The sequence below is a fragment of the Thermobia domestica genome, chromosome 2 (assembly GCF_964235325.1).
Source record: "Thermobia domestica chromosome 2, izTheDome1.hap1.1, whole genome shotgun sequence".
NCBI classification, from domain to species: domain Eukaryota; kingdom Metazoa; phylum Arthropoda; class Insecta; order Zygentoma; family Lepismatidae; genus Thermobia; species Thermobia domestica.
Window position 1 is genome coordinate 379,868,167 of NC_137455.1, and position 20,615 is coordinate 379,888,781.

General features: G+C 35.5%; 1 protein-coding gene and 1 long non-coding RNA gene across 4 annotated transcripts in view; one reads left to right on the forward strand and one right to left on the reverse strand.

The window, feature by feature from the left end:
* Nucleotides 1–20,615, reverse strand: part of LOC145678863 (homeotic protein ultrabithorax-like) — a 755,760-nt gene that overhangs the window by 660,557 nt on the left and 74,588 nt on the right. The gene's annotated exons all lie outside the window — the stretch shown is intronic.
* Nucleotides 1–20,615, forward strand: part of LOC145678870 (uncharacterized) — a 197,924-nt gene that overhangs the window by 133,044 nt on the left and 44,265 nt on the right. Inside the window, exon 4 of one of the 2 annotated variants that reach the window (XR_014130466.1) lies at nt 20,171–20,278. The exons of the other annotated variant lie outside the window; for it this stretch is intronic. This is a non-coding gene — a long non-coding RNA (uncharacterized LOC145678870). The remainder of the gene's footprint in view (nt 1–20,170; nt 20,279–20,615) is intronic. 2 annotated transcript variants of the gene reach the window in all.

Consider the following 20,615-nt stretch of genomic DNA (forward strand, 5'->3'; position numbering starts at 1 on the left):
ATTTTCTTTTATCTATTTGAAGATATCACATAATTACTGTAAAATTAGCGGTATTTTAATTTCGCCGTTATAAAATCTCTTAATACTTAATTTTAAAGTATTCTTCAGTATGAAGGTAAGAAAAGTGTTTACTTAACTGCAACTACTTTTTAACTATGTGCTCAATAGAGTGGGCTTGCTGCCTATTCAGATAATTAAGTTTGCACACACATATGCACTGTTGACACATAGGTCCCTAGAGAGTAATTTCAGCTTATGCGACCTTACAATACAGTCGTCCATGAATATATGTTTATACATATGTGTGTGTATGATGATCCTGTGCGTGTCTATCTGTACGTGGACATTATTATGTACCTTGCACACACAACATATCGACGGCATTTGCCTGCACCCATGATATGTCATCTTTTGCATTAAGTAAGTGAAATAAATGAGATAGAGAACGTGAAGTACGTGCAAGAGGACACTGATGGTCAACATATGATAGCATTTTATTAAAACTGAAAAACTGACTACTATTGAACTGAACGTAGATATAATAGTAATACATAATAATCCCATACAAACCTCAGCGGAAACTGTGCACAAGTTCTTGTAAGTTAAAATACATATTACATCAGTGGTGCTCTTTTTAACTCACATGTTACATGAAAACATACAACAATATTGCATGCACATTTTCAAAACAATTAATAGTCCTAATAATAAATGGTCTCAGTCTGTACGTCACCTGTGCTATTAAAGTGTGCTAGGGATGCGCACGAGATAAGATTTGAGGCTGTCTTGTCTCGAAAATATGCTGTAAAAGTGATGACTCGACTCGAAAATGTATTTCTCTATTGGAAGACTTGTGTCTCGTCTCATCTCGTGCACATCCCTACGTCTCATCTCTTAAAGATGTCATAAAAGTGGTAAGTAGTCTCGGAAAGGTGTGAAAGTGATGTAGGAATGCGAACGAGACAAGATTTGAGGCTGTCTCGTCTCGAAAATGTGCTGTAGAAGTGATGTCTCGACTCGAAAAATCTATATTTCTCTAGTAGAAGAGCTATGTCTAGACTCAAATTTTATCAGGAAAATAGTGTTTGGTCTCGTTTCGTGCGCATCCCTACGTCTCATCTCGGAAAGATGATGTAAAAGTGATAAGTCGTCTCGGAAAGGTGGAAAAGTCATGGCTCGTCTCAGAAAGGCGTTGTAAAAGTGATATCGTATGGGAAAGATTGTGAAAGTGATGTAGGGATGCGAACGAGACAAGACTTGAGGCTGTCTCGTCTCGTTATATAAAAGTGATGTCTCGACTCGAAAAATATATATTACTCTATTGGAAGAGCTGTGTCTCGACTCGAATTTTGTCAGGTAGATCCTATGTCGTCTCGTCTCGTGCGCATCCCTACAATTTGCCGCTTGCTCGATCAGGCTCCTACACTCCCAAGTGTTTCACGAAGCGAATTTCATCATGCAAATAGAGCTCTTTCCTGGCTACGCGGTTAGTGTACGCGCCTTTGGCGTGGGAGACCCGGGTTCGGCTCCCAGCAGAGCTCTTGTGGTTCGGATTCCACGTAAATCAGTAGTTCCTGTCTCATATAGCCTCGCTGCTGAAAAGGATGTTAAACTCAAAATCAACTCAACTCAACTCTTCATGCAAACATCCTAGCAAACATGGATAACAGTTTCTTTGGGACCCAGAAGTCTCTTTTACGTATATTCAACCATTTTTATTTATACCGTTGTATAATATGCTGTAGATGATTACTTGTTTTCAAAACACTTTTCGATGCTTGTCCAGTGGCGGATCTAGGCCGGGGCCGGGGGCCCTAGGCCCCGAGTTTTCTGAGTGACGAAAATGTTTTCAGTTATTATTTATATATTTTTTGAAGTTTTAGTAAACTCATGACATACCTATCATTGAGTTCTGGCTGCCCCCCAGTTTTTACCTATTAGATCCTCCTCTGTGCGTGTTCTCCGCTGATGACACGTGTAAGTACAGCTGGAACTAAGCTTGTAAGTTTTGGTGACATATTCTTTGATTTTTTTGTTTATCATCGTTTACTGATCGTTTGGAATGATCTTCAAATGTACCAAAGATAAAGAGCGTTGGCTTTGCATTCGGGAGGTCGTGGGTGCCGACCATCCTGATTGGGGGTTTCCAGGATTTTCCTCAGTCCTATCAGGCAAATACCAGGATAGTACCTACTAAATAGGCTCTGGCCGATACCTTCCCAAATCCTTTCCAATTGTGGTGATTGTTAAACAAGTAAATAAGTCAAGTGAGATGAGATTTGGTCATCTAGGAAAAATAAAATGTTAAATAAAAATGGTTTCCATTGAAATAAAGTATGGAAACTCAAATATAGCCATTATATTTATGGTGTCTAAATGTGAACGTGCGCTGAAAAGTGAAAATATGATCCATCTAAAATATGAATTTTAAAGGTACTAAGGGTTGATTTGATTCAAATGCCCGGTATATATAACAATTTCGTATTGGCAGATTTCAACTCAATCTGAATAGTATACATCTATTCATATAGAAACTAATTTTATATGTCCAACATGTACAACAAAACTTTTGTTGGAAATAATGTTAGCGAAAAAAACAACTACTATAAAGAAATGCATTTTCATTGTTTACTGCGACTTGAGGTTTCTAACAAGTAAGTTAGAAGAGTCACAGAACGAAAAGGTGCTTTTAACTTTATCAAAATATCTCTCCGGGGGATATTTAGCTACCGTTTCCTCAAATCTTTTCTTGCTATTCCCTTGATTCACATCAAGAGACATCTAGTGAGCATTACAAGAAATTAAAGAGGGATAAAGGAAAGAGGAAAAAAATGGGGAGTGCACAGAATATATCTAGTGAACGATATAAAGTGTATTAGATTTTCTTACAGCAGCATTTACAAGCTCTTAAACTTTTTTTTTTTCTAGGAGAGAAATATGTCTTCTGCTTGTCTCATTGTTAACCCCTTGAGAAGAGTTTTACGTCTTTTTTTCAAGAATTATGGGATTTTAAGGTAAAACTTAACGACATTAACAGAACATGAATTTAGCTTTGGAGTTAGTATTATACAGGTGTAGAAGCTGAAGGACTGCATTTGTAAGGTTTTAGTGGAGTCAGTGGCGAAGCGTGACTGGTAAACCATGATCCTACACACAGGATAGGCAAGTCAAACTAATAACTAGTTGCGGCTCTTGAGGGATGTCACAGTGCTAATTATTTAAATTTTATCGTTTGAGGTACATAAGCCTGTATGAAGCTATTTGAAGCTGTATGAAACGTTTTCTCCTTGTGAAAGGAACTTTCTAACAGGAATTTGGCACTTTAAAGTGGTAAGTTGCAGCACCTTAATTTTACTTGAATTAACGTGTCTCCTAAGAATATAATGAACAAAAATTGTGCACAGTGTAGTAGCACAATATCAGCATTTATTCGCTCTCTAAATGTGATTCTGTGGTTCATCCATCCTCTTTTACCTGAGGAAATATGGGATATAAAGGCGACCAAAGCATGGTGTTTACCACATTATTTCCGAGGGCCGAGGTCATGCAGTTCAGAAGTATTACCTACACATTACCCGTGGGTTGCGTCTGTATATTACGACCTTATGCAACACCGGATTTGAGCCCGGTGCAGTTGGAGCTTGCACAGATCATCATACAAGATCAACTTTTACAGTGTAGATCGTTCCCTTGCAAGACTAGATACCTTGCTTGTCGGAGAAATAGATGCTCTTGGGTCGAAATCTTTTCCATTAACTTTCCAGTTATTTCATATCATAATCTTACTATAGTTTTTTTTTCTAATAAGGTCCGAATCACATAATCTTTCCCTTGAAATCGAATCCCGGTGTTCTGCACCATACAAGACTATTTTATTCAAGGGATTTTGCTCTTTCGCCTCCAAATAGTTGGAGTTTAGAAGGTTAAACCTTTTACTCAGTCAGTGACTTGTGCCAGGGCTTTAACACGATCATCAGATGAAGAAGGTGAACCAATCTCCGTAAAGAAGAAATATACTTTTTTCGAGTTTAACGTCCAACGTTATACACTTGAGGCTATGGAAGGCAACGATACCGCGAATGATGAAATAAAGGAAATGAAACGAAAGAGGAGCATCACTAGAAAACTACGTACACTGTGCTTGTCTATTACAAAGTCTCTAAGTGCGGGCTGGGCTGGGATCGAATCATGGACTCCACAAACCAAAGTTGAGCGTTCTAGAATTGAACCACTGCGCTTTCTTGGTTCTTTGGCTGATTGTAGTTATAAATGTACTCGCTTACTACCAAGGCTACAAATCAGAAACACACCCCAAGCAGTGATGTCAAACCACGAAAAAAATCCCATTTTGTGGGAATTTTCGACATTAATTTTAATGAAAAAGGATAAAGAGAATTTTTGTCGCATTTGGCAGCATATACAGGATTTTTCATACGTACATTTCATCGACAAAATGAAATTCTTATGAACAGGAATTAGATTAATGACTCCTCAATAAGCTTCAAGTCAGTGTTGTCAAAAGTTTGGTACCAGCGGAAAATGCGTACTAATGCAGAAGTACATTGAAACAAGGTTCATAATAAACTTAAATAATGCTCTGGTGTTTTCCGATAGCAAATAATTAACATAAAAAAATGTATAATGCGAAATGAGAAACAACTAACGTGGAAGAAAACAAAATAATGGAAAAGCTAAATCCTAAAAACAGACTGTATGTGTTCTCCTCATTCTTTTAATTGATTCTTTCAATTAAGGAAAATATTTATTCATAAAGTTGACTTGATTTTGAGTTTAATGTCCCTTTCAGCAGCGAGAATATATGAGACGTGGACCTACCGATTAACGTGGAATCCGAACCACATGAGCTCCCGCCGGGGATCGAACCCGGGTCTCTCACGCCAAAGGCGCATACGCAATGTAACTCCCCCGTCCGTAGCCTATCGGACCAGGTTAAAACAAAAAGAAACCAATCCAAATGTGGGCACAGAAGGGGCTTTACAAGAGGAAACAACCGGAATTTGCAGTTGTCAATACTAAGTCGGAAATTCAGAAGTGAATACTAAACACACAATACAATATTAATTTTAAACAATAACACCATTTTCCAGGAAAAAATCTTTATTATATACAACAAACTACAATAATTAATAATTCTCCTCGCCGCCAATTTAGCATTGGATCCCATCGTAAATACGTATATAGAATATATTTTTGGAATAAATAATTGTTCTGAAAAAATATCCTGAGTCGAGAAATTACAAAGTAAATCGTTACAGCTAACCGCTTAGCCACAAGGAGCTCTTATTCATGAAGTATTTGATAATCGTGGAAGATGGAAGTTTATGGATATATACTTCCCCATATATTGAAGAAAGTAAATGGATAGTTCACCCATATATAGAAAGTTTTATTTTTCATATATTAATCTAGGGGCCGCGGTGGCTCAATGGTAGAGCGTTCACCTCTGGTGCTTGGGGTCCCGGGTTCGATCCCAGCCCTCGCCAAGTGAACTTTGTGCTGGACAAACACCGTGTGCGTGGGTTTTCTCGGGGTTCTCCCGTTTCCTCCCACTTTCTTCATTCCACCATTTCACTCATTACTCATGATCACCGTCTCCTTTAGCCTAACCGGCATAAACGTGGGACGTAAAACTAAAAGATTTCATTTCGTTTCATATATTAATCTACTTTTTTCGAATTTGAAATTAGTATAACGTGGAAATTCAAAAGCAAATGAGAAATCCTGCCTCTAAAAATTGGATTTTGTAACGTTTCAGTACGGTGTAATAAAGATTCAGGAATCACTTGCATAAACAGCACGCGTGATTAGAGGTATTCAAATTATGAAGCATAGATGTGCTCTAGCATCACACGAAAGAAGCCATTCTACTCGCAACACAAAATATTTACGGACAATTTTGTTATTACCCGAAACGATATTTTTTGCAATTTCTTTTTACTACAAAATCCACATATCATAATTAGTGAACGATTGTATCCAGTCGTACATTTTAGTAGAATTAAAAGTTCTCAAAAAGACTGCCATCTTCCGGTAGGTATTAAAAAGTATCATATAGCACAAATTTACTGCCGCTAAAATCAAATTTATATCGGAACTGACAGAAGGGTCTTGGTTGACTCCTACTTTTTTTTTGTTTCTGGAAAGAAATCAAAAAATACTTGTAGCAAAAGTGGAAGTTATGGATTGAGCATCAAAGCTAAAAGTTCAGAGGTTATACTAGAGCAGGAGAAGGAAAAAAAATTAAAGCACCCAAAAGAGTTCGGCTACATAAAATGTGATTATCAGTCGATGATAGATGGCACCACAATCCTAGAGAGGAAATGTGATGAGAATCGACATTTTGCAAACTACAAGACAGAGAGAATTTATTCACATTTGTTGCAGCATACAGCGGAAGTGCAATAAATCGTATTATATGCAGTAGTTTGGAAATAAATGAAATGGTCTGTGAGTTCATGACTTTTATAACCCGTTATTTTGAAATATGAATATCGTGTAAAAAGTTATTTTTTTGATTAATATTATTAGCAAAATACGTTAAAACAAGGTGATGCCTTATCCATAACAATACTTACATTAGCTCTACATGCAATAGTTCAGAAAATAAAGAGAGGAACAATTGTTTCGACATCCAGTTAAATCTGTGTTTATGCAGACGTCATAGCAATAATTGCGCACAGAGACAGAGAGCTAAAAAGGTACACCAAAGCAAACCACCTGGCGTAACAACCCTTTTTGTGGGCCTGAGCTGCCCCAACGTCATGTTAGCTACCGGCTGATTTACATCCAGTCAAGCTGCGTCGCCCTCTCTCTAATAGGCCTATCAGGAGCTTTCTAGACCTAGTGACCGTCACGCCTTTTTCCAAGTGACTCCCCGTTTGCGTCACGACCCTGAGTGAACGCCGCAAATTGGAAATCACCTGCCAGGAGAGAGCGTCCGTTTACTATTGTTTAATGTTCCTTGTTTTCTAATGTTTCAACTATTTTCTCATCCGTAAAATTTTAATGTAGCATTCTGAGTCATGACCTCTCTTGTAGACACCAATTTATACATTCTTATACATACAGGCAAAGTTGCTATTTTAATTATTCAGGCCACATTTAGCGTCATGGCTTCTTTCGTGAATATCCTTGTATTATTGGAAAGCCTAAAAAAGTACCAAATATTTCAATTATCATTTGAATATTATAATATTTTTTAATATCATTAATAGAAATAGCCGAAATAGAATATAGCTTCTCGTGTCATCAGTGAAGACAAGCAGTGCTGGGTATGGTCAGAGGAAAGATGGGTGACCGTTCATTTTCAGCAGATGGTATTAGCATTGCGGCGTCCATTCTGCGTCATGAGGACAACTGAGGAGCTACTTGAAAGAAAGAAGTGGTCTAGAAAACCTAGCATTAACCATGTGCTGTGCTGACCAAACATCAACCCAAAGGTATGAGTGCCTTAAGCCGGCTGGAAAGCCCTGGCTTCCGAACAGTGGTGGATCTAGTCCGTGGTCGGAGATTAAGGTGCCCCACATTTTTTTTTTTCAGTGACAAAAATAATCGAAGCTATTATATATTGTAGAAAGTTTATATTAAACTCATGACATACCTATCATAGTCTGGGTTCTGGCTGGTCCCCCTTAGTTTTTACCTTCTAGATCCGCCACTGCTTCCTAAGAGCTCTCTCGCCGCGAGTTCAGTTTTAGTTTAATATAAAGAGCCTACAAGAAATTATTTTCGGTAAGAAAGAAAAATAACTGTTGAGAAATGGTTTATGTTTGATTATGTCGGTTCGCACCATCCACCTTGTTCTTTGTCACCTTAAGATGATGAAGGAACTGGTATTACTGTGGGAACCAAACAAGTGCAAAACGGAAGAAAATGCAACTATGGAAGAAAAAAAAAGAAATTATGATCATATTGAATCACCCAATGGCATTTTGTGAGCCCTTTATACTCGCTCATTCTTCTAGTCCGCCCCTTTCATTTCAACAGAGAAACACTCGGGTCCCCTTGCGTGTGGCAGTTCTGGAACAACGAGACGGATGTAGTCAAGAGATGCGAAGGAGGGGGGATGCATGGGAGAAGATAACCAACTGAGAGAACACTAGAAATAGGCAACTAGTTCTGTATCTTTCTTTTTCCTCGCTTAAAAAAAGAAAAAAAAAAACTAACAACCACACACGTAAATATAATCCTTCTTACGTGAAGCAAGTACAATAATCTACAACATAAAAACATGAAAAATGTTGCACAATGTTATTATTTCTTCTCCCCACCCCCTCTAGAAAGCCTGCACACGATTTCTCTTGTGTGTGTATACATACGCATGAACCGCACGAAACCTCTTTCCATAACAGGTGCAAAAATTTTCACCATCTTCCATCTAGGAGTTCCTCAAGGCAGCGTTCTCTCACCGCATCATTTTTTAACCTACAGGTATCCCATAAGGTACCATATTCTCTCTCACAACTGAGGCTAGGCGAACAAGAAGAACTTTTCGTGTCATTTATGTAAGTAGAGAACTATTTTGATAGATTAACGGATCAGCACGGCGTATATGACTCTTAAGCACGCGGACTTTGAAAATATATATTTCCTTTTTTTAAAAAAAAGGTTAAAAAAAAGAGCTCTTACATGTTTCGTGATAGTATATTTATATTTCTGGCTGAGTTTTTTTTTCTTTCATTTTCCCGAAAACAAGTGTTGCATTTCATATATAAATTTACAGTTTCATCTATTTTTCAATTTTCCGTGTACTTACTTAACAGTCGGAGTATTTTTCTTTTCTTAATTTTCACACGCTGAGAAAAAATTGTATGTGGCGTGCGTAAAATCGTATGTTACATTTGTAAATCCTGTAGTTTTTGGACTTAACGTGCAGCAAACGTATAAATGAAAACGCATGTTTTATACGTATGAGTGTTCCATTTGTACGTACTTTTCGTATGAAACGATATAGGCGGTTAAGCTCTCACATGAAAATGGACGATATAGCTGACGAAGATAACATATATACAAATGTATGCAATATAAGGAAGACTGTTAGATGTCGAACATCCTGCAACGGCATGATGTAACATCTAGAGCAGTGCGTATGTAGCATATGGATAACGTATGCTCCGTACTGATTTATGTAATAAGCAAGAAGATTCCGTATATTTGTACAACATACCGCAGGGTCCTCACTGACTCAGTGGTAGAGCATTCACCTCTGGTGCATGAGGTCTCGGGTTCAAACCCTGCTCCCGCCAAGTGAACCTTGTGGTGGACAAACACCGTGTGCGTGGGTTTCCTCGGGGTTCTCCCTTTTCCTCCCACTTTCTTAATTCTACCATTCCATTCATTACTCATCATCACCGTCTCCTTTAGCTTAGCCGGCATAAGCGTGGGACGTAAAACTCAAAAATTTCATTTCATTTTTTACAACATAGCGCTGTCCGGAGAACGAATTTTTCTCAGTGCAACTTATGATGTGATCAGGTACTTACAACAATACTGGACGGAAATTCACAAGTATGAACACAATCTGCCAGTTCTAGAAAATAAAGTAATTGGATGAATACTTGGTGCAAGGAAGAAAGTACCAAAAAGAAAAAAGAAAGAAAGAAAGAAAGAAAGGAAAAGAAAGAAATTAAATCTTTAAGTTTTAGGTCCCATGCTTATGCCGGCTAGGTTAAAGGAAACGGTGATTATGAGAAAGGAATGAGTGGAAGGAAGAAAGTGGGAGAAAATGAAAAAAAACGGGAAAACTCCTTACACAGTGTTTGTTCACCACAAAGCTCACTTGGCGCGACCCAAAAGACAAAGATTGGAGGTGCAGGTGAGAGAATAAGTCACATTATCCAATACTTTATGATACACATATCACTACATTATCATCTTAGTCGACCATTAGGAATCCACTGGTAGAAGAAGGTCGTGCTCTTTCTTACTCGCAATCATCTTGCGCAATTTCTTTTCCAAGTTACTCGTCAGTGCTTCTTTTTTGCTTATTATTATTATTATTATTATTATTATTATTATTATTATTATTATTATTATTATTATTATTATTATTATTATTATTATTATTATTATTTATTAATCAAAATAAAGCTATTATTATTAGGCCTATTTTAAATACCTGCCAAGTATCACTGAAATAACCATTGTTCCAGGATATTTTCAGGGAGAGAGCATCTATAATCTAAAAATACGTATAACTTACGTCATCAGAATCTATCATCCTTTTCAAACGACCATACTTTCCTGTTAGGCTTTTCGTAGGCATAAGCATAAACATTAAGATGCACCGAAGATAAATTATTTAAAAGCCTAACTAAAGTTTACTTTTGCCGAGAGCAGAAGGGAGTGAGGAGAAACTAGTTTAAACATATATTTCAAAATCTTTTATTTATATGAGGTGTATCAAGAAATTAAGTTCGAAAGTGCCCCAAGAAGGCACCAGTGGTTAGAACGGGGGCCACTTGTGCAGGATTGTAGAAGAATCCATAACCTTGCGCGAGCGCGGTTGTGTGCGTACAGTCTCTCGCCTAGTACAAGGTACATGCAGTAATCAGCTCTAAGAAGCTGTTGCCATCAAAGATCTATCGGCTGTTGTGTGGACAAGGGCGCCGATTTCTCTGTAAATTTGGGGGGGGGGCACTCAGACGCAGAAGGTATATATATGAGAATGTTAAGACAAATTGCATTCAAATTATGCCAAATATTGTATATTCATAAATACACTAGGGGGCCCACATGAGCTTACGGAGCCCCGGGCCCCCCAGGATCGGCACCCTTGTGTGTGGAGCCTATCAACTGGATGTCATGATATACTCAGAATATGGAGCAGACAATTCACAATAAGCCGCACCAATGTGCACAAGGAACAGTGAAATAGGCGATGATATGCATGGCCGTGGCTAGTTAGAATACCTTGGACCACCACTTTATATCAACGACTTCCACCTATTCCTCCGCTTGAAGTGACTTCGGGCCTGACAAAGTTTCGACAATGTATCTGAATTGCACATAGCCTTGTTCGAGTCCTTAGTGGCATAATTCTTTAATATGGTTGGTTCTGTGTTACAACAAATGTCCCAACAAGGATGGTAGCTTATGTATCATTAATTTCGCAGTAATAAAATCGTTTTCTTTTGGTGTTTGTCTTATATTTCACAGCCCATCAGAACTTACTTTTTGCATGTGGCTTATAGATTATTGCAGATCATATCAGCTTTATGGAAATGCTTTCTATGTATAATTTTTGTAATATACATCCTACGATTCTATCTAATGAAAGTGTTATGCTGTTTCCGAGAGTGCTTTGAAATTACTGCTATTTAAACGAACTTAGAATTATCCTGTTCGTACAAGAGATAATAATGCAGTGTTAACATTCACCACACAAAGACAAACTCAGGTTACAAATGCGAACAACAAGTTAAAACAAATATGGAGATAACCTATTCATATACATACATGCTCTTTTGATTTGTCTTCTTCTTTAACCCCCTCCTTTATCCCCTTGTTCTTTCCTTTTTTCCTTGGTCTCAATGTGTTTAAAAAACATTGCGTGGGATTGTCCCTCAGTTGAAGACAGCAGTAATCGATCAACTTTAATCAAGGCAGTGGGCAAAGACATTATTATAACTACAGCTTACAACTTTCCCAGTTCAGAAAGCAAAAGAGAGAGAGAAATAATCTAGCTAGTCACATTTGTTTGGGAAAGGTTACTTCAACACGCTAACATCATGCAAACGAAATATAAATAGGAAATGTATTTCGTTTAAAGAACAAATCTTGATATAACAAAGTTGTGTTCACACGCACAATAATTTGTAATTGATGTTTCACAAAACACAATACTGAAATAAATATGAAAAGGAAAAAAAAAATATTATCGAATAACTAGCTTGAATTGTTATGGAATTTTGATTAGTATGTGTTCCTTTCAAATACTTTCTTGTATTCTTAAAAAAAGAAAATGCATGGGTGTGATTGAACGTAACAGTAGGTATGTATCAACTCAACCTACATATGTTTAAACATGAAATACATCTTAAGTTAGATTTTAAAAAAAAGTGTCCACACCTATAAATAGGTATTTGAATTTCGTTAGCATAAATTTCTGGAACTACTTGATAATGCTTAGCAACGAGGTAGAGTTATATTCTCACTATAGTTCACTTGATTTATCTATGTAAGAACTGCATCCGTAATATAGGCTAATTTACTTCACAATAATTTAATATAGCAAGAGATCTTTCTTATTAGATTATCTAACCTAATAATTTATAAGAATGTACAAGCCATTGATTCATGATTCATAAAAGAGTATAAGCTTACACATTTATAAATATATAACGGAAGGAAAGCTAATATTTCCTAAAATTCTATAGACACCTAAGCTAATAATTTATAAAAGCTTGTAAGTTAATATTGCATAAAAACTGTACAGGCTAATGATTCAAAAAAAAATCTACAAGCTAATAATGCATTAAAACGTATAAGCTAATATTCATAAAAATCTACAAGCTAACAATGCATTAAAATGTATAAGCTAATGATTCATAAAAGTGTTTGAACTATTTTTAAGTGGACCCAAGCAAGTGATAGTTCGACTAAGTCCATTCTTCAAACCAATCACGTAAATTGGTTATGAGGGCGTTATATGAACATTGTTCAAAGAATCCTGACCAAATTTTGTACGGTGATACTAACCACTATTGAAAAAGTTTGAAAGCAGTAAGGGAAATCGCCGAAAATCATTATCATAGTTTCGTGTACATTCTAAGTACATATTGTCAAGTGAAATCTGCCGAAATTGATCGAAGTTTCTATTTATCTTAATTTTTTAATACATGTTGCATTATATTTCTATATAAAATTACATTTTTAACATATTTTCTGAGTATATATTAAATTCGTCTCTAGTCAAATTATCTTTTTTAATGTACTTCGCATTAGGTTCCTAATCAATGTCGAAAAATCGGAAGTCATGATAATATCTTGTGGAAACACTCTCTTACAGGTCGTAGAACAAAGAGAGTTTGAAGTGGTCGATCATTTCAAATATCTGGAAAGTATTTTGACGAAAGACAATTACTGCACCAAAGAGACCAGGTCAAGAATTGCCATAGTCAAAGAAGCATTCAACAAGACAAGACCACTCTTAACTATCAGGCTTAATACCGGACTAAGGAAGAAATTGGTCAAGTTCTGTATATGGAGCATGGTTCAGGGACTTGGACATTACGGAAGTTAGAGACGAAATATTTAGAGAGCTTGGAGATGTGGTGTTGGAGGAAGATGGAGAAGATGAAATGGACAGAAAGAGTATCAAACGAAGATGTTTTAAACGAGTAGGAGAGAAGAGGACGCATGTGGCCAGCATCATACGAAGGAAGGCCAATTGCATTGGACATATCTTGCGAAGTAATTGTCTACTTCATACTGAGATAGAAGGAAAGTAAGGAATAGGAAGAAGAAGAAAAAAACTGATCGATGATTTGAAAAATAGAAGAAAATATTAGGAGTTAAAAGAGGAAGCTGGAGATCGAGAAATGTGCAAGAAACATTTTCAGACCCAAACTTCTTATACATTCGTGTATATATATATATATATATATATATATATATATATATATATATATATATATATATATATATATATATATATATATATATATATATATATATATATATATATGTGTGTGTGTGTGTGTGTGTGTGTATGTATGTATGTATGTATCTATATAAAACCCACATTAGTACCAGGACCTGCTAAAAGGCAGAATCCTTAATAGTAATAATAATAATAATAATAATAATAATAATAATAATAATAATAATAATAATAATAATAATAATAATAATAATAATAATAATAATAATAATAATGTGAAAATATTTCGTTCCAATAAAGTCCAAGTGGCTATGTTCCGTTATTGAAAAATTAAAGACAAAAAAAAAAAAAAAAAAGTAGATATAGTTAATGTCTGTTCATAATCATCTTAGGATTTATGTGTATGTGTTTGTTTGAATGACGCTGTAAACGACACCATTTTAATGAATCACAATTCAAAAAAAAAAAAAAAAAAAGTAAAAGTGGTCGGGCAGGTTGCTTTGAATAGGGAAATTATTTGCTACCCAATCATTAGATTAACCGCAAGTACACACATCAGAAGAACTTGTGAAATAATTTGATGTCTCAAAACAGTTAACCTTCCATTAGCCTTTATTCAGAGAACGATTGTCAATATAATTTTCACAAACAGCAAAATGGTTCAATACACGGGACATTAGAAATACGTAATATTGGACTTAGTTGACGTTTAAAAAAAAAAAAAAAAAAAAAGTTTTATGTATGCGTAAGATTCAATTTGCAAAGGGGAAGGGGAATGTAGCTAAAAGACTGATTGAATCGTAGTTGAAGTTGTAGATACCAATAATAATAATTAGAAGAAGAAGAATAAGAGCATAACTAACGGAAAATATTCATTTCAGAGTAGCCAGAACTACATTTCATTTTTTCCTTGTTGCTGAGTGATGTTAACTCTAAAAATCACTCGGGCAATCAGATTTTTTTTTTTTTTTAAAAAAAACAATACAAGACACTATATGAATGTAGTATTGAAATAGTGTTATTCTACATGCCGAGCAAGAATTTTAGAGATGATGAAAAGATTCCGATCTTGGCCAACAATTAGTTTTTGGATCAGGGCCAGGGACGTATGCAGGGAGTGGGTCCTGGGGGTCCGGACCCCCCTCGAAATTTCTAGTTTTGTAGGGGCAATTTTAGGAATTTTAATATAAAATACCCTCATATTGAGTTTGGACCCCTCCCGAAATAAATTCCTGCCTGCGTACGCTACTGATCAGGGCCCACAAAATTTTTTGAATGGCTCCTAAATCGAGTTTTCGTATTTAATGTCCGTCTCAGTACCGAGGGTATATGAGACGAGACGTAATCCGAACTACTACTTGGGTTTGCATCCTATATGTACAATGTATATATACCGTTAACTAAGCTGTGTACTGGTGTCTTGATAGTGTAATGTTGAAGAGTTTGATGGTAATATACAGTACTTCAGTGTAAGTTTCAGCTTTATAGGTGACGTCCTTGTGGTAAAACATCAATTTTTAGGATTATTTATTTATTTATTTATTTATTTATTTATTTATTGTGAATTTCTCAAACCCTACACATGAGCATCTAGACTCACGGATATCTTTTAGTTCAGCTTAATTAGATCTATCTATTCAACAATTTATTTGTTAAACGTTAATTAACTAACCACTGGCATTATAGCCCTTATGGTCCAACGCCATCTGTTAGCGATCAGCTGAACTATGTGCAATCTAGCGACGAACAAGGGAGCTTTCAAAACCTAGTGGCCATCACGTATTTTATTCACGTGACTCCCCAGTTTGCCTTACGACATGCTGAAAATTAGGAATCGAACCCGGCACCACTCAGTCGTGAGTCCAACATTCTAATCACTAGATTAGAGAGTCCCCTAAATTCTAATAATATGTTTCTTTTTTTATTCTTATAGGTGGTTGGTAATAAAAAATAAACAGACTTTTACGATCAGTCGTAATTTATGAATGGTTGCAAGTCAACGAGTAAACAGTAATTTGTGGGCACGTTGGCTCAGTGGTAAAATGTTTACCTCTGGTGCGTGGCGTCCCTGGTTCGATCCCCGACCAAATAAGTTTGAGGGATTTTCTCGGGTTACGCCCGTTTCCTTCCCCATTCTCATTCTAACACTCCTTTCATCATCATTCACTTGCTTTAATCATCGTCTCCCTTAGCGTACCACGCATACTCGTGCGACGTTCAACTCAAAAGATTTCTAAACAGTAATTAGGAGCTAGTGAATTCCGGTGTAGATAGGGAAAAATTAGCATGTTGGGAAACGATGTGCTGACCATACATAATCCGGTGAAATAAAACTTCTCTGGGCAGTTATAGATTTTCAGTGATGGCATTTTTAATTTACTTTGTCTTGGTAGTCTAAAATTATTATATAGAAGAAAGCAAAAGAAAGCCCTAACAAGAAACAATACGGTATATTTCACATCGTAATTGCTGGTGTCCTGCCAACACTGCCTTCGATTGTTACATAAATGCGCTTTGGCTTTGGCTTGGTGGTCAAAGAAAGCGAGCGAGAGACTAAAAGTGAGAGTGGGGAAAAAGGATAAAAAAAGAAGTCAAAAGAAAGTCTAATGGAGAGTCCGGGGGGAGGGGGGAAAAGGAAGAGAAAGGATAGAGAAGAACAAGACTTGGCAACAATGCTTTTGGAGGCAAACAGGGCCATCTCCGGAAGTCGTAATACTAATCGCTGTTCCTTTTGAGTAATACAGAAGGTGAGATACATGTTCGGAACTGAATGTACGTAGCTATGCGATCAGTGCTGGAACGGGTTACTCTGCAGTAAAGGTAGCTTATATGGCCCCCATAAGGTACTTTCTTGCTAGATTCTGGATTGCTTTTACCTATTTGAAACAAAAATCAAATAACCCACATCGAAAACAAAATAATACCCTCTACCCCAGTGGTTCTCAACCTTTTTTGACTGACGGCACACTTTAGTAAGCGTCCAGGACACACTTATTTGATTTTATTATTATTATTATTATTATTATTATTATTATTATTATTATTATTATTATTATTATTATTATTATTATTATTATTATTATTATTATTATACTGAAACCAATTAGTTTATATAATGACTTTATATATCTTGAACTGAGCATTATTGCTACCACTGGAGGTGTTGACTGGTAGTCTGTCTCGATTTTAACTAATTATTTTAATTTTATAAAATAATTTTTAAATCCTAAAATTTCGAGACACACTTTACAGGACTGACTGTGTGTCGCTGCGCTCGGTTGAGAACCATTGGTCTACACTACAAAAGATTAATAATAATAATAATAATAGTAATAATAATAATAATAATCATAACATATTATTATTATTATTATTATTATTATTATTAGTAGTAGTAGTAGTAGTAGTAGTAGTAGTAGTAGTAGAAATGAAATAAAATCTTTAACGTTACACGATTATGGTCTTTAGACTAAGGGAGACGTATAATTAAGGCAAGTGAATGATGATAGAAGAATTGATGAAATGGTAATGTGAAAGGAAAAGGGAGAACTCCAAGAAAACCCACGGACACGATGTTGTTCACCATAACCTTACTTGGCTGTGGATCGAACCATATACCAAGAACCGAACCAGAATCTCGAGCACGAATGGCACACGCTCTAGCCATTAGTCCACTGTACATGACAGGATAGTTTCTGTGGCATTGAACCTCTTGCTAACCCATATATTTTGTTAAGGGCTGATGAAGTTTACTGAAATTTTGAATTTTGTTTTGTCTACGTTACTTTTACTCTTCTGTAATCACTTGAAAGCAGAAAACAAATAAAAGAACTCGGATAGGAAATGACAGTATAGGAAAAAGCCCGTTGGGCGTAATGAAGCTTACTGTCCAGTCTTTAAAAAAGATGCTTTTGTCTTGTAGCTCGGAGCAACCGACAGAAAGAATAAAGAGACTTGTGACAGGTTGTCCAAAAAAAGGAAGACTCACAAAAAACCGACTTGTTAGATGTATTCAAATTAGGTTAATATATTAAAACTTTCTACTCCGTTCGTATGTTGAGGTACGACCCTGTTTCCTAGGCATTATTTCAACTTTCGCTTATCCTACATTTCTTTTGTATCTTTTTTTATATATATCTCGCCTAGCTTGCCACATCTTTTGCCTCTTTATTTACTTAATTATTTATTTCTGACCTTTTCCTTACTTGTAATGTATTTTGCAACATCATCTTCAACAACCATTTCTTCAACAAGAATCGAAGTTGAATATTCCGAGTTACTGTTGCTTTAATTCATCAAAATTTGGAATTATGCATGATGCTAATAAACACTGTATCCTAAATGTAGGAGTTGATTCCTTATATCAAATTAGGACGGAAAATGCCTCCTTTCAGACACCTAATCACCGCGAAATTAAAATATCACTAATTTTACAGTAATTATGTGATGTCTTCAAATACATAAAAGATAATCGAAATGTGGAACAAGACCGCGATAGACAATGTTATTTTGCATGAGATACCGTTATCATGAGTCACCTAGTACCTTTCTGTTTACAGTCATTTAGAATGCCGATTTTCTAAATGGATGGAAATCGAATGCAGGTAAGTGAGTCGTGATAACAAGTATCTCATGTAAAATAATATTGTCTAGCGAGTTCTTGTTCCACTTTTCGATTATCTATTATCTATTTGAAGATATTACATAATTACTGTAAAATCAGGGGTATTTTAATTTCGCAGTGGTAGAACCTCTTACAGAGTTGGAGAGCACTAGAAATACGATATATAACGTTGTTAAATGCCCTGGCTTGGAAACTATGGAATCTCTTGCAAGTAGGAATTACACAGAATCTAATAATACTTTTGCATTGTACCTAAGTATTCATTTCTCACAATCTCCCGGTAATCGTATAACGAATTTTGTAAAGTAAGCTGGGGTATGGGGACACACTGTTAAGTATTAATTAAATACTCCTTGTGTGGGTACCAAAGAGTTGTGAAATAAGGATATTTAGGTAGAGCGGTTACTAAATCCTGTGGAATTCTTGCGAAAGGTCCCATATTTTTTTTAAGCTAGGACGTTTTAAGACGTGTTTTCAGATAAGGAATCATCTTCTTTATTTTGACATGGAGATCATTAACACTTTATATTTGGATGTCATGAAGAATGAACACTAGGGCTGGAGATTAATCCATATACTGACATTTCGAAATATCGATATTAAAAAGTATTAGTTATTTATATATCGTTGTTACGATACTTCGATATTTCATATGTATTTAGATATTTCTGTATTGGAAAACTTACGATGTTCAATACTTTTTGATATACCAATACTTCATGTTCTTATTATATTTTGTTATTCGATAATTTTTTGAAATTTTGTTAATTTTCGATATTTCTATATTTTCTAATACTTTTTTGATATTTTATGATTTTTGATATCTCGATACTAGATACTTTTCGATATCTTTGATATTTTATCGAAATCGATTTTCGATGCCTAAATGCAGTTACCATATAGCCCTGTAGAACTTGATCCAAAATGGTAAGTCATACACTCTGCTCAAATTTTCCACTGTTGTACAATTACGATATTACTTATTTTCCTCCCTATTTGTTAATTTTTCTTTAGAAGTAATAGTAATAGGTGTATCACTGTTACGATCATGTGTGTCACATTTTGAAGAATCAAACAACAGCAAATACGATCTATCACTTAATAGTGAATATTTTTCATAGTCTATAGAGTACGTACATAAATAAGTGAATAATCTACTCTAGTAGAATAAAATAAAATAAAAATTTAGGTCCCACAATTATGCGCCGAGACTAAAAGAGACGGCGTGATGGTGATAATGAATGAATGGCAGCATGAAGAAAGTCGGAGGAAACTGGAGAACCAGGAACATGGTGTTTGTCCATCACAAAACCTACTTGGCGCGAGCAGGTATCGAACCAGGGACCCCACACACCAGAAGGAATCACTGAGCTATTGTGAGTCTCATAAATAGCATCAGATTGGTAAGGAATGACGTAAACCCTTATTTTCTGAGGTCATTTTCTCACATATGTCATTTTGTCCAACCCAATAAGTCTATTGATTGGTATACTCCCCTTTTACTTTTGATTTTTTTTTCTTTATTGTTAAGTGCTAATGATATTGTAGAATCTCCTCACCGTTTCAAAATTTTTTCATTAATTTTCATTTTAGATTTTTTTGTGCAATTTTCAGTTGGAATTTCATTTCCTTTATAGCTGGTGCCAGTGAAGTAGGTAGAACGAAGTTATAGTGGTATACTGTATATGACTAAATTTATAATGAGGTTATCATCCAAGGCTATAAAGCCAGAGACACACATTGCAGAGAAAGACAAACGTGCCAAAAAGTACGTGTAGTCATTTTAATGATCATTGAATCCCGTTGCTACTTCAAGGAAATTTCGTGACAATTTAAATTACCTTGCAGTTTAATCATTAGCATTTTAAAGTATAGGGAAGATTTTTTTAAAAACAAAAAAATGGAACATATTCTTCTTCCAGATGGTGTAGCAGCAGTGAATTACAGTGTTTTCGGCACTGCCCAGAAATTACGAAATACTAAGCATTAGGATTAATATACCTGCAGGCCTAGTTTGATTTCTGAAAACGGTAAGACATGATGATTTTTCTTAGTTATCAGACAATTAAAATAATCATTAAATTTTATAACATAAGACAAGACACGAGAACTAAAGTACATATCTAAGAATTGGCACGTAATAATAAATAAAAAATGAGTAAATGTGTGGATACTTTATTGTTCACACATTTAACTTTAGTGAGATTTTACTGTTTTAAAAATTGTTTCTAAAAAAGTTAATTTTTAACACGCAGATGAACCTTTAAATAATAATAAATACAGTATAATTTTGTGCAAACGTTTCAATAGGGACATATAGACGTGAGATGTGACATAATTAAACTGTACATAATTATGTCACACTAT